This window comes from Lissotriton vulgaris, chromosome 5 (assembly GCF_964263255.1).
Source record: "Lissotriton vulgaris chromosome 5, aLisVul1.2, whole genome shotgun sequence".
In the NCBI taxonomy this organism is placed as follows: domain Eukaryota; kingdom Metazoa; phylum Chordata; class Amphibia; order Caudata; family Salamandridae; genus Lissotriton; species Lissotriton vulgaris.
In genome coordinates, this window is record NC_141693.1 from 1,178,908,324 (window position 1) to 1,178,922,687 (window position 14,364).

At 44.8% G+C, this 14,364-nt stretch overlaps 2 non-coding genes across 2 annotated transcripts; both read left to right on the forward strand.

Annotated features, from left to right (window-relative positions):
* Positions 1-5,904: 5,904 nt before the first annotated feature.
* Positions 5,905-5,977, forward strand: TRNAR-CCG (transfer RNA arginine (anticodon CCG)). Its single transcript has one exon. It is a non-coding gene; the product is annotated as a tRNA-Arg (tRNA).
* Positions 5,978-9,461: 3,484 nt separating this feature from the next.
* On the forward strand, positions 9,462-9,534 carry TRNAR-CCG (transfer RNA arginine (anticodon CCG)). The gene has a single exon. It is a non-coding gene; the product is annotated as a tRNA-Arg (tRNA).
* Positions 9,535-14,364: the final 4,830 nt, after the last annotated feature.

Genomic DNA, 14,364 nt, shown 5'->3' on the forward strand with positions numbered 1-14,364 from the left:
GTCCAGATGGATACGATTGCATTTGTCATTTGCGGACAGAGTTGCACTGATTAAGATGGTGGTGCTGCCTAAGTTTTTATATTTAGTTGTCAACGTTCCAATTGTTTTGAAGGGCCAACTCTTTGACACACTACGTTCATTGCTAATCACACTGACATGGGGTGGTAATAAACCTCGCATAAGCTGGGACACGCTGACAAAGCCTTATGCACTTGGCGGGTTCTCAATTCCGGATATGCACTTATATTATCTATGTGCTCAAGCGCATTTTGCCACATACTGGCAGTCGGCGCCGCCCTTCACGCCACATGTGGCGGTTGAGACTGGAGCGGTTCATCCGGTGCCCCTTAAAGATATGATTGTAAATATACATTCAGTGCATGAAAAAGACGAAGTAGATACGGTACAGTGTACAGCTAGAACGTGGTCTGAGATGGGGAAGAGAGTGAAGCGGCTACCATTGTATGACCCTGGCATGCCCCTACTGCATCATGCTGATATCTCAGTAACGAGTGAGGTCGGGGCTCTCCAAATATTGCACAGTGCCGGGCTGAGGGTTTTGGGAGATGTCTTTGTAAATAGGACATTTGTCACGTTACAGGTTTTCTTAGAGAAATGGGGTAACACGGCCATGGCTACATTCATATATGCCAGGTTTAGAGCTGCGATGCGCAGCCTATATTCAACGTTTCCTGCAGAGCCAAATGCATTGGAGGCTTTGCAATTGCTTTATTCGGCTAATAACAGAACGAAGCTAGTCTCCCGATTGTATCAGACTTCACAAATGGATGAGGGGGCTGCTGGGTCGCGCTCCAGAGATAAGTGGGATGGCAGTCTGGCACAGCCATTGACAGATGACGAGTGGGAAGAATGCTGTGCGATGACTGGAGGATTTGCTGTGAATGGCAACTTTAAACATTTGCACTATAAATATCTCCATCTACTGTACTACACCCCGGCACAGTGACGTAAATACGGACTGAGAGACTCTGACTGCTCTGTGCGTTGTGGTTTGGATGGTGTCGACTTCGTGCATTTGGCATGGATTTGCCCTGCTATATTCGCATTTTGGACAACTGTGACCGAGGTCTTGTCTTCTATCAAGAGTGTTCAGATTGGATGTGGCCCTAAGATATGTCTGTTGGGAATAGTGTCCAAGATACCGGTGGGGGTGCGCAAGCTGGTGGTGCTCTCTTTACAGCTGGCCAAACGTAGGATAGCACTGTGCTGGGGAGGGAGGCGGGTACCTACGTTAAAACAATGGTTGCAAGACCTGGCATATTGCCGTGATCAACTCACCTGTTATGCTGAGGGGCTACCGTCAGCGTCAAGGACGCGAGACATCTGGGGACCATACACGTCATATATGTCGGAGCACACGGATGCTATCTAAATGTATAATGCTGGTTGTAAACACATCTGTGACTTTCATTGCTCACATTTGAAGTGCTTTGACAAGCGGATGTTGACACTATAAATTGAAATACTGATCTAAGACTGTGTTGCCACAATCCCAACTGTTGTTCCGCGTTGCTGACTATGAACCTACCTGATTTATGTACCTGTATTTAATTTATGGCTTATTGTATCATTTGTAATGTATGAATGCATACCTTCAACCTGTCCTACGGTTGCCTGTTCTCTTTTGTCAAAATGATAAATAAAAAACTAAAAAAGACGTTTACAATAACTTCTCCTCTCTTACATCTACATCCTCATCAGCTGTCCTATTTCCAATTCAAACTGCTTTGGGTTCCTTCCTTAGCCACTTCATGCCACCTTCTATGTTTCAGAAGACAAAAAAGATGCCTCAACCCTCGTATCTTAATGATGCAGCTATTTCAACAAGACCAAATGCAAATTCATTAGATTTGGTCAGGTACTTTTATTTATACCCAAAACTCATATTTTTTAATATATACTAATAGCTGTCAAAAATAACTTTTTTGTATTTAATGATCAGTTCTACATGCAAGTGAAGGGCACTGCCATGGGGTGTCCTTATGCCCCAGAAATGGCAGTGCTCTACATGGCACAATATGAAATGAGATTCGTGGACAATAACAATCCATATATTGGGAACATTGTACAGTGGTGGCGCTATATAGACGACGTCTGGCTCCTGTGGCAGGGGAGCCGGACCGATCTATCGACATTCCACGAGTGGATTATTGCCAGACATAATGACATCAAGTTCTCTATGGAAGCAAGTGAAACCAAAATGACCTTTTTGGATGTTGAAGTGACATGTATGGATGGTTTCTTAAAAACGTCATTACATAAGAAATCAACCGATAAAAACACCATCCTGCACCACAGAAGCCATCACCCCAGGAACCTAAAAGCTAACTTGCCCTACGGGCAACTGCTGCGGATATGCAGAAATTGTACGGAGACCAGTGATTTTGATCACCATGCCCAGACATTCTGCCAAGAGATGATACATAGGGGTTACCCTAAAAAACTTCTAAAACACTCATAGAAAAGGGCTTGCTTTACGCCACGTGAGTGTCTGTTACAAACAAAAGAAAAAAAAGAGCTAGATCGTTTGGTATGTGTGACCACTTTTGGTCCTGACACGCAATAAATGAGACAAACGATATTAAAAAATTGGCATCTGCTAGAGGGATTAAAATGTCCCTTTCCCCGCCCAATTTTTGCGTACAAGAAGAATAAAAGTATTAGACAGCAAATTGTGAGGGCTAATTTAGCACAGCTTAAACCCAAACATGACCTTTTATCACTTTGGAACATGAAGCCGATTGATGGGCACCATAGATGCGACAATTGTGTCGCAAGTCCGTATACAATTGAAGGAAATGAATTTGACCATCAGGGGGTCAAGTGGAAACATTTGGGTTTCTCGAACTGCAGGACCAAAAATGTTATATACGTGATAACCTGTCCATGCCAAAAGATTTATATTGGCAAGACAAATCAGAAGGTCAATTTGCGTATCAGCCAGCACAGGTCACGGATTAAAAAGAAGGTACTAACCGCTCCCATGGTTGAACACTTTAAAGAGAAGTCCCACACTGAGAATGATCTTAAATGGTCAGTACTCTTCACAATGGGTATAGTACAGTGCCCCGCGGATGTAGACAAGGTGTTGCTGCAAAAGGAAGCATACCTTATTCTTAAATTCAACAGTACATTGACAGGCTTGAATAGCATGTCTGAACTGTCAAGGATTTAAATGCACTTGTTATCCACAATGGCAATGTGACGACATATAATATAATGATACTCCCCTTAAAAAGGCTACACAACAGGTAGACCATCCGTCCCACCTTATGAATAGTACAGGCTGGTTGAGAATGTTGGCAACACTCGTAATAATCATAGCCCTGCAATATGAGGACATCTCCGGGGCGTTTGCATCTCGTTCAGTACCAAACATTTTTATGCGATGTTGGACCGAAATTCTTTTTCCCCCATCGTCCCGAAATAAACATGATAAGTTTAAACCAAAGCGCATAATAATGATTTAAGATTGGGACACTTCCACCATAATATGGCACGACCATTTCTTTAATTTTCGTAATGCCAAACCTTTACCGCTAGCACACCTAAACTACTTGGCCCACAACACACTGGGACGCTGAACTCGCGATCTTAAAAATAGCCAAGATGGCCGCCGCAGTTAGCGAGGCGATCCAGGGGGAGCCTGACAGTGGAGGCATTGAGCGAGCACATTCAGGTAGGAATGGTGGAGCCGCCATTCATTCTTTGTAATGTACATTATTGGCCCTGATATTTAGTGAGCGCATTCCATTATCTATCCTTTATGTACTGTGTGACGATTAACGAGGGACAAAACGGACCCCCGGGGGCTTATCGAAAAAGACAACGAGAAGGAAATTGATTTCCAATTTAACTACAGGTACGCTCTATTTTATGAAAACGACATGCAAACAAAGACACTCCTGTATTTTTAAATTATCCGGGCCCGTGTTGTTTGTCACTGGTCCTACATTCCCAATAGGTCGTGTTTACAACAAACAGTCATTGAGAGAGAGAGACTTGAAAAGTCTACACAATTCGAGGACATGGACATAAGGTATGGGGCCGCCTTGGGGAAGAAATGTACATTCAATCGTTATTCACAAAAAGTTAAACAAGATTAAGCATAAACCCCTTTTCTTGAATTAGGATTCCTGATACAGTGATCACGACCCCCCCCCCCCCCCCCCTCCAAGAGGCGCCGGATGGTGCACATGGAGGAATGTAGAACTAAGATACGCGCCATTGAGCACTTAATAACGTTGTGTTGTTGTCAACATTCTTTACACAGTCTGCGCTCTATTCATTTTAGAAATGAAACTTGAAGCACAGTACAACGTCCTCCTTTGATACTAATGGAAATACAGCCAGCCTGAAAGATACAGGTAGATTTCGATGATTCTATAAATTAAGAGTGGTAGTTTTGAGGCATACAGGTTGTCAATAAAACTTTATTGTTTTTTTGCATCCTATACAGACAAATAACAAAGCCCTGATGAGGGTTCGAGAACTGGTTACTCGAACCTGAAACGCGTCGGCACACCTACAAGAGTTAACTATATCATTGAGTGATACATCAAAAGCAAATATATACTGTTTTACTCTTGTGATCCAATGTCGCTTTGTTTATCTTTGATAAGAGATTGATTTGAAAATATTGATGAAATGAATTTTTTCATGTTTAATGTTCTGTGTTAATTTGATGTATCCTTGATTTATGTGTCTTTTGTCAAAATTGCTCAGTTTGTAATGTTATGTCATGAATGTATATCTTTTTTTGCATAAACAGAATAAGTTCCTCAAAAAAGTATATATTAAAAAATATGAGTGATGGGTATAAATAAAATTACCTGACCAAATCTAATGAATTTGCATTTGGTCTTGTTGAAATAGCTAGATCATTAAGATACGAGGGTTGAGGCATCTTTTTTGTCTTATTTAGTATAACGGTCCAGCCTACCCTCAGTCCCGATAAGGACCTAACTCCTTTTGTGTACCACCTTCTATGTTTCAGCTTACGAAACTGAACAAAACCTCTAAATCAGGATCGCCATGCTCCCCTTGCCCTCCTATTGTTGACATCTTTGCAGCCCAGACTATTGGGCCAATCCTGGATGACATTATCCAAATAATGTTCCAGTCAGGAGTATTCCATTCAGTCTGGAAACAGTGTTGGCTCTAACATTATTTAAAAAAATCTTCCCCCGATCAACGAGACCCTTGCAGCTATCGACCCATCTCCTGTCTTCAGTTTGATTCCATATTCAGAGACATGCTGCTCCTTGAGGCAGAGGCCACCAACCTCCCGTAGGGAGAACCCTTAACTCACTTCAGAGGACACCATCTTCCCTGGATGAACCTGCAATCTATGAGTTCAAAGGTCACCATCCTCACTCTTGAAGAGAGAGGTCACCTGCTTGACCCTTTCCCTTCATTGTTTTCTGGTATTACAGTGCACCCTAGTATGCCAACACCGTCTTTGGGCCATTACAAGAGTGAATTTACAAAACAATAGGGAGTCCTGAAATCACACTTAGTTCACAGGGTGTATCTCTTCCTGCCGCCCCTGCATTCTTATAAGATTATGTATCATTTCGATGTCAAACTCCCCATGGCTTAGTATTCCGGAGGCAGGGCAGACACTCTGTTCTACCCAATCTAATCTAGAAGCAATAACCACAATGCCAGGACCTGAAGTGTTTTGTAATTTCAGTGTATCTCTGTTCCTGTCTTCTTACCCCTGACATGTCTGAAGGGCGTCCCGATGGCATACTGACTCTGTGTATGTGGTCAGTGTGCTGTTGAGATGTATCTTTGAGTCTCCTAATGCTCTCTGCAGGCTGTATGATAATAGTCCTTTTCTTCAGATGTAGTGGGTCTCTTATCTCTTCTTTCATGCAAGGCCCAGTGGCCTAATGGATAAGGCATCAGCCTCCGAAGCTGGGTATTGTGGGTTCGAGTCCCACCGGGGTTGTTTGATATTTTCTTAAATGGCCATATTGTGCCCATAGTGGGCTCTAGATTAGCATAATCATGAAGGTCATGTAATTGTCTCCAGCAAGATGAAAGACAATCTAGCCAGACTTGGCCAGCACCATCTTGGCACCTGTGAAAAGGACCAAGATCAAATGAGATCATCTACCTGCCTATGGTTCTCTGACGACATAAGGGCCCTTAAACAGATCGGCAGGAGACAAGAGAAAAGATGGAGAGAGTCGGATGCTGTGACTCAGAAAAGGTCAAATTGAAGATATATCTATCTAGATATTAGATGTTGACTCGCAAGGAGAAATCGGCCTACTTCCCAAACAAAACTGAAGAAGACGCAAACTCCTCAAAAGAACTGTTTGCAGCTATCAAATACCTCACCACCGACACTTCCTCCTTGCCTAAATACTGCAGGCAATCCTTTAGTAACTACGTGGCGAAGGCCTTCTGCCTCAAAGTTAAAGACTTTTGCAATAACTTCTCCTCTCTTACATCTACATCCTCATCAGCTGTGCTATTTCCAATTCAAACTGATATGGGTTCACCTCTTAGCCACTTCATGCCACCTTCTATGTTTGAGCTTACAAAACTGATCAAAACCTCTAAATCGAGATTTCCATGCACCCCTTACCCTCCTATAGTTGCCATCCTTGCAGCCCAGACTATTGGGCCAATACTGGCCAACATTATCCAAACAATGTGCCAGTCAGGAGTATTCCTTTCACTCTGGAAGCAGAGTTGGTTCTAAGATTACTAAAAAAAATCTTCCCTCGATCAACGACACCCTTGCAGCTATCGACCCATCTCCTGTCTTCCATTGCCGGCCATGATCATTGTAAAGGTGCTGGACAAACATTTGGTGGAGCAAATTCACAATAACAACCTTCGGATGCCCCCAAATTCGGATTTCGTGTTGAGCACTCTACGGAGACTGCCCACATTAAAGTGACTGAGAAGATGAGTCTGCCCCTTGATCAGGGAAGCAGAGTTGCCGTGATCCTGCTTGATCTGTCATCAGCCTTTGAGACTGTAGATCACGGGCTGCTGATAGATCGCTTGGGTAGGATGTGGGTGACCAGAACAGGTAGGGAGTTGTTGTACTCGTACCTCACTGGTCACGAGCAATCAGTAAGACTTGGTGACTTTATCTCTACTTCTTTCTCTCTTCGCTGCTGGGTGCCCCTGGGGTCCTCACTTAGCCCTACTCTCTATAATATATATTTCACCCCCTTGGCAGCACTGATTCGATCTCATGGCTTTGCATTGACATCATATTCTGATAGCACACAAATCATTGTTTCACTTGCTATGGAGGACCAGGATGTTGCCGCCAGAATCTGTGACTGCAAGAAGGCAGTCAGTCTACCAATGGCTATGAAATGCCGCACACTCAACTCTAGTAAAGCAGAGGTGTTGCTGGTTGGGGCTCAGGTGGTGTACTCCTTCTCTTTAGCTGTTACTCTTCTCCATTTAGAAAGCTTGCTTCCTTGCAGACAAAGGTCAGCTGCATCTCTGCAGATAACCTACTTAAATTCAGTGGTAACCCATCCACACTGCAGAGAGACCTTTCTACAGATTCAGAAGTCATCACATTCTCTCAAAGGAATCCCTTCCCTTATATTCTGGCATCACATTTAACATTAGAAGATTCCCTTGGCTTCCAAGGGGACCTTCTTCTCCCTAGAAATGTGAGAGTTGACTGTGTGCTCTCCACAGATCGGCACCCCTTGGCTTGAGAGAATATGCACGGGTAAATAATTAAAAAAAGCAAATTATTTTATTTGTGTTTACTCATTGAAAGATCACTAAATGCATTCATTGATGCCGAGCAGCAGAACCTTCAGCACTGGTTGTGGAAACACATTGGATATCACAGTGTAATTCTGGACTACAGAGGAACATAGCAGATAATGAATCGACATTATATTTTGATAGGGTCACGGGTCAGGTACATCATGCTCTCCAAGACCTCCTTTGTGAGCTACGCCCACTCTCTATATTCTTCTGGGAACTTCCATCAGTGCAGTCCATGGGACATCTACGATCCTTTGCCACTGGGGCTGGGCAAACTTTAAGTTTTGCTTCTGTCATACATTTTTGTGTTATTCTTTAGTCTTATCAAAATGTCACCTGAGGTTATTTTGTGTAACATTTTTTCAGCAGAGTGCACCTTGCCAAAGACGTCTCACAATAGAGAGTGGTTTACAATGAAAGTGTCTTGCAGAAAGACAATTTGTGTTAGTGCTCGTCTACTGTTGTATTTGGAGAATTGTTTTCACATGAGGGGTGCGTTTGCTTAATCAATGTCATGCAAGAACTCGGAAAAAACATTTCCTTCTGACACTGTTATTGTGTGAAATGCCAGACAATGTTTATGGAATTTAACAAATTCTGTGTCAAAAAATTGATACACTGTCGCACATCTCTGCTTGTATGGAAATCTCTGTCCGAAGAATACAGAGGCCAGAATCAAGACATCAAAGAGCTGACCATCCTTGAATCCATTGGCCCCAGTCATCAAAGAGCTGACCATCCTTTAATCCATTGGCCCCAGTCATCAGATCTGACCATCCTTCAATCCATTGGCCCCAGTCATCAAAGAGCTGACCACCCTTGAATCCATTGGCCCCAGTCATCAGAGAGCTGACCATCCTTGAATCCATTGGCCCCAGTCATCAGACCTGACCATCCTTGAATCCATTGGACCCAGTCATCAGAGACCTGACTTCCCTTGAATCCATTGGCCCCAGTCATCAGAGATCTGACTTCCCTTGAATCCAGAGGCCCCACTTATTCATCAAAGTAATGACTGCCCTTGAGTTTGATTCCATATTCAGAGACATGCTGCTCCTTGAGACAGAGGCCACCAACCTCCCGTAGGGAGAATCCTTAGCTCACTTCAGAGGACACCATCTTCCCTGGATAAACCTGCAATCTGCGAGTTCAAAGGTCACCATCCTCACTCTTGAAGAGAGAGGTCACCTGCTTGACCCTTTCCCTTCATTGTTTACTGGTATTACAGTGCACCCTAGTATGCCAACACCTTCTTTGGGCCATTACAAGAGTGAATTTATAAAACAATAGGGAGTCCTGAAATCACACTTAGTTTACAGGGTGTTTCTCTTCCTGCCGCCCCTGCATTCTTATAAGATTATCTATCATTTCGATGTCAGACTCTCCATGGCTTATTATCCCGGAGGCAGGGAAGACACTCTGTTCTAGACAATCTAATCTAGAAGCAATAACCACAATGCCAGGACCTGAAGTGTTTTGTAATTTCAGTGTATCTCTGTTCCTGGCTTCTTTCCCCTGCCATACCTGAATTACGTCCTATTGGCATACTGACGCTGTGTATGCGGTAAGTGTGCTGTTAAGATGTATCTTTGAGTCTCCTAATGCTCTCTGCAGGCTGTTTGATACTAGTCCTTTCCTTTAGATGTGGTTGTTCTCTTATCTCTTGTTTCCAGCAAGGCCCAGTGGCCTAATGGATAAGGCATCAGCCTCCGAAGCTGGGGATTGTGAGTTCGAGTCCCACCTGAGTCGTATGATATTTTCTTAAACGGCCATATTGTGCTTATGGTGGGATCTAGATTAGCATAATCATGAAGGTCATGTAATTGTCTCCAACAAGATCAAAGACAATCTAGCCAGACTTGGCCAGCACCATCTTGGCACCTGTGAAAAGGACCAAGATCAAATGAGATCATCTCTGACGACATAAGGGCCCTTAAACAGGTCTGCATGAGACAAGAAAAAAGATGGAGAGATTGAAATACTGTGACTCAGAAAAGGTCAAATATAGGATATATCTATCTAGATATTAGATGCTGATTCGCAAGAAGAAATTGGCCTACTTCCCCAACGAAATTGAGGCAGACACAAACTCCTCAAAAGAACTGTTTGCAGCTGTGAGAAGTTGTCCTGGCATATGCTGTCCACTATTCTAGTGGGCACCTTGCACCAGTCCAAACGACCCTTATTGATGGTAGGTTTAAAGACAACCTATATAGAAAGCTATACTAGTGGTAGCTGTTGAGAGCAGCATTCAGACTAAGTCTTGGAGGAATGTAAAGCATCTTGTTTTACCAGTCTATAATCTCAAATGAAAGGAGAACCACACCAGGTATATATATAAAATATATGTATTTATTCTAAACACATCCCACTAGTCTCTTTATGAGGCTAGTGGCAAAAGTTCATACAGTAAACCTATTTAGCACACAGTAAATTAGCACAATACACGTTGAGCCCCAGGGGCATACACAACCATATATTAAGAAAGTGGTATAAGTACCACGACTTACATAGAGCACAGGCCTAGAGGCTGAAGAACTACTGGGGCCACCAGGAACCACCCAAGGTAGTGACACAGGGGACCCACAGGGGACGCTTTAGTGTCTAAACACAGCCGCGAATCACTTTTAACTTCTATGGAGAAAGTCGCGTTTGGAAAATTACAGATAAAGGATACTTAGAAGAGGACTTGGAGCAAACCCCCTTAGAACTAGGAGGTTCTAGAGACAACACCCATGGGAGCACCGGAGTACTCGAGTTACCTCACTCAGGGAGTTCGGGTGCATTGGTGTCTTTTCGTGCCGGGTTTCGTAGTCGATTTCAATGGAGAGCTGCTGCAAAGTGCTGCTGGAGTCCAAGTGGAAAGTGTCAGGAGGGATCCAAGGGTGGATCAGAGATCTGAAGAACCTGAAACCAGAGGGGACAGAGTCTGGGTCACTAGCCAGTGACCAGGGCGAAACAACTTAACAACGCGGTCAAAACACCCCAGTACACCCCAGTACATTCACATTGCTGTTTTAACAACGCAAGTCATTACCACGACTAGCACTGGAGGGCGCCCTAGACTAAGAAATAGTGTGATTTACTATTCCAACACCTTTAACTACTGTACGTAGGCTGGAGTTGGAATAGTAAATAATACTGGGGCATATTACCAAGCATAAGCGATAATTATCGCTAAGCTTGTTTAGCGACTATAATTTTATCGCCGTGCTTCGCCTACTTTTATCGCTTAGAAACCTTGCTGGTATCAAGGTTTATCTCCTAAGCGATAAAAATCAGCCGAAATGCATGAATATCGCTGAAACGTCCGCGATATTCATGCATTACTTAGCCATGTTATCCACCTACCATTGGATAACATGGCTACAAACTGCTCTGGGGACTCTTACATCGTGACTTTGCCCTGTGTGGTTTTACACTTCCTGGATCCTCCCCCTGGGCTGCTCCTCTTTGCCTACACAGCTAACAACTCACCGGACCCGCTTCGCGGGTCCCGCATCGTGAAGGAGGACTGCGGGGGTCTTGCGGACTAAGTGGAGGCTTACGGCAACTGGGGAACCTAGGGGCACTGTAGTAGGGCTGCGAGCGATATAGCGGGGACTCCATCTACCAGGAGTCCCTGCCTGGCCAACTCGCTACACCTGGCCCGCTCTCCCTGCTAGCCCCGCCCCCTGCGCACAGATCACCATTAAAACTTTCCTCCCCGCTGTCTCAGTGAGACTCTTGCATCGTGACTTTGCCCTGTGTGGTCTTACACTTCCTGGATTCTCCCGCTGTGCTGCTCCTCTTTGCCTGCACAGCTAACAGCTCGATGGACCCGCTTCACGGGTCCCGCATCGTGAAGGAGGACTGCGGGGGTCTTGCGGACTAAGTGGAGGCTTAAGGCAACTGGGGAACCTAGGGGCACTGTAGCAGGGCTGCGAGCGATATAGCGGGGACTCCATCTACCAGGAGTCCCTGCCTGGCCAACTCGCTACACCTGGCCCGCTCTCCCTGCTATCCCCGCCCCCTGGGCGGCTCATATCCAATATTAGTAGAACTTACTGCCGCTGCGCGGGAGCGCACGGGAGAAGCCCGGGACAAGGGCCGGGCCGTCTGTGGCCGTCCGTGGTCGGGCAAGGTTGGGTTGGGCCATACCCATTGGTTTGTTTGTATCTACTGGCCCTCACTGTTTAACTTACGAGGTATTGCGATTCTCCCCTGGTTCATTATAGATTCCCCCCTTCCCCTTCTCCACTTTTGTAGCTAGGTTGCATTAACCATGCCTCTACGTTCCGGAAAGGAACAAATTGGGCAGTTGCAAACCTCAAAGGGGTGGTTTCTGGTCCCCTGGATGCCTTCCTCATTAAAGCTACTGGAATTTTGGAGAAGGAGATAGCTTTTGCCGAGAAACGGCTCTCACTAGATCTTTTCAGTGAGAAACGATCCTCATTAAGTCCTATTGCTGCAGTGTCTAGTCCTGAAGTATTACTAACAGGTACTAACCATTCCTTGGTTCCTGTATTGTGGATGTTCACCGTGATGCAATGGGAGTTTCTTTGGTATCAAGTTGCAGTGACTTAAACTCCAGTGATTCATCTGGTAGCGGGGTGGGGGGAAGTATGCTCTTATTAAGTCAATCCCAATTAGATTTATCCCCAGAAGAGGATTCCCCAAGGAACTATCCCTGCAAGAGGAAGAGAAACACGGGTCGGCAGAGGGGAGGTGTTTCAAAAGTATCCAAAATAGCTTACACATCACAATTAGACTCTAACCCCGAGGCTATTACTGGCTCACAGCCTACCCTGGTTTCTAGTGTTCACGGGCTTCCTTCCCAAGTTGCATCTGGGTTGCCAAACTCCTGCCCTGCGAGCAATAGTGGTGACGATGGCCTCATGGCAAAGATGGAAGTATTAATTTAAACTCTCTTGCTGCCTGTACTTGAAAGAACCAGACTTATGAACTCAAAATTAGATGTGCTTGAGAATCTTGTCAATACAAACACCTGTATGTTAAAAAAGCTGGTTAATGTCCAAGCTGCACCGTCTAACTCCATCTCCTCTAGTATTCCTAAACACCAGGGAGGAGCTACACTAAGTAACCAGTCCCAGTTAGTAATTGCTAAGCCCACCTCTGCCCGGGCCGTCTTAAATAATCCCGACGGCATATGTCCCAGGGGCAGCACTTCAAATGATGTCCCTGCGCCCACTCTGGCCGCATTAGTACAGGCTTCGAAACCCAAGAAGGCCAGTTTTAAATCAAATCCCTCTCCCCAGCCAAGTACTTCCAAGTCTACTGCTGTTACTTCGGAACAGAATTCTGTGAAATGTGGTCCTAAAATACCCATTCAGCCCAAAGCAAGTTCCAGAGTAGTTGGGAGTGCAAATTGTAATCCTGGCAAAAAACGGGGTTCCCCTCGTACTGATCTACCTATCGATGCAACTCCATACACAATCGTCCTAACGGGTGTTTCACCCATTAGGGAGGTCCAAACAGAATCTCTTGGTGACCTCAAAAACAAAGTTGTTTTTTGGTTAAGTAAAAACCGACCCCTCCCATCCTCCTCCTCAACCGAGATACTGAATGTCAGAAGAGTGGATTGGGTGGGTCAATGTGAGAAGGACCTAGAAGGGGATTGTATCATTATAAACTTCAGGGATCCCTGGGTGGTTGACTACATACGCAGGGAGGCAAGGTTTGCAGTCCTTGCGTTTGGGTTATTTTTACCCTAAAAGATATGGTGCGGCCTTTTCCAACCCCCTGATGCCTAGAAGACCCGTTGGTAGATCCCAGATGGATAGGATCCCTTATTCTCCTTTTTATCCACAACTGTTTAACCATTTTGATTCCCTCTCTGGCCTGGAGGGCATTGATTGACTGTACCCCGCATCTAGTAGAGGGTGTCATTTGAGCAACCATGTAAATGGCAATAATGGAGTTTGTAATATAAGCTTGAGTTATGAGGGAGGACATATGGAGAAGGCTGTGGAGAGGGTTGTTGAGACCAGTACAGATGTAAACCTGTCATCCAGCCCACAACCATGCATGGTTAGTATTACTGGGGAGGAGCAGTGTGATTTGGATCAAGCCACACCCCTTAGTCAGGTTGAGCCGCTCAAAGTTGTTTCATGGAACATCGCAGGGTTAAAGGGACGAATAGGTTCGGAGGATTGGGCTGATTTTATTGATACCTTTGATATTGTAATCCTCCAAGAGAGTTGGGCTCCTGATCCTATATATCGGGTAGGGTTTTTAAACTTTTATAAGCCAGCAATCAGGGGTCCAAAAGGCAGAGCCTCAGGGGGCCTAATAATCTGGGTTAGGCAGTCTATTGGGTATAGACCAATTGAAATTGCAGTGGTTAACCCTGATCTCCTGGGAATTAAGCTTAGTAAGGCTAACCTGCAGGACATTGTAGTTATCAATATTTATGCTCGAGGTCGTCCAGGAGGGCGCTGTCTGGTCATTTTGGATGATTTGGACTCTTATCTTGAGCAGATAGGAAGAGACAAATTAATCCTTATAGCAGGGGACCTCAATTGTACTTTGGAACCCCTGTTTAGTGAGGGGGAGGATTTGGGGGCTGAGGAAGATGCA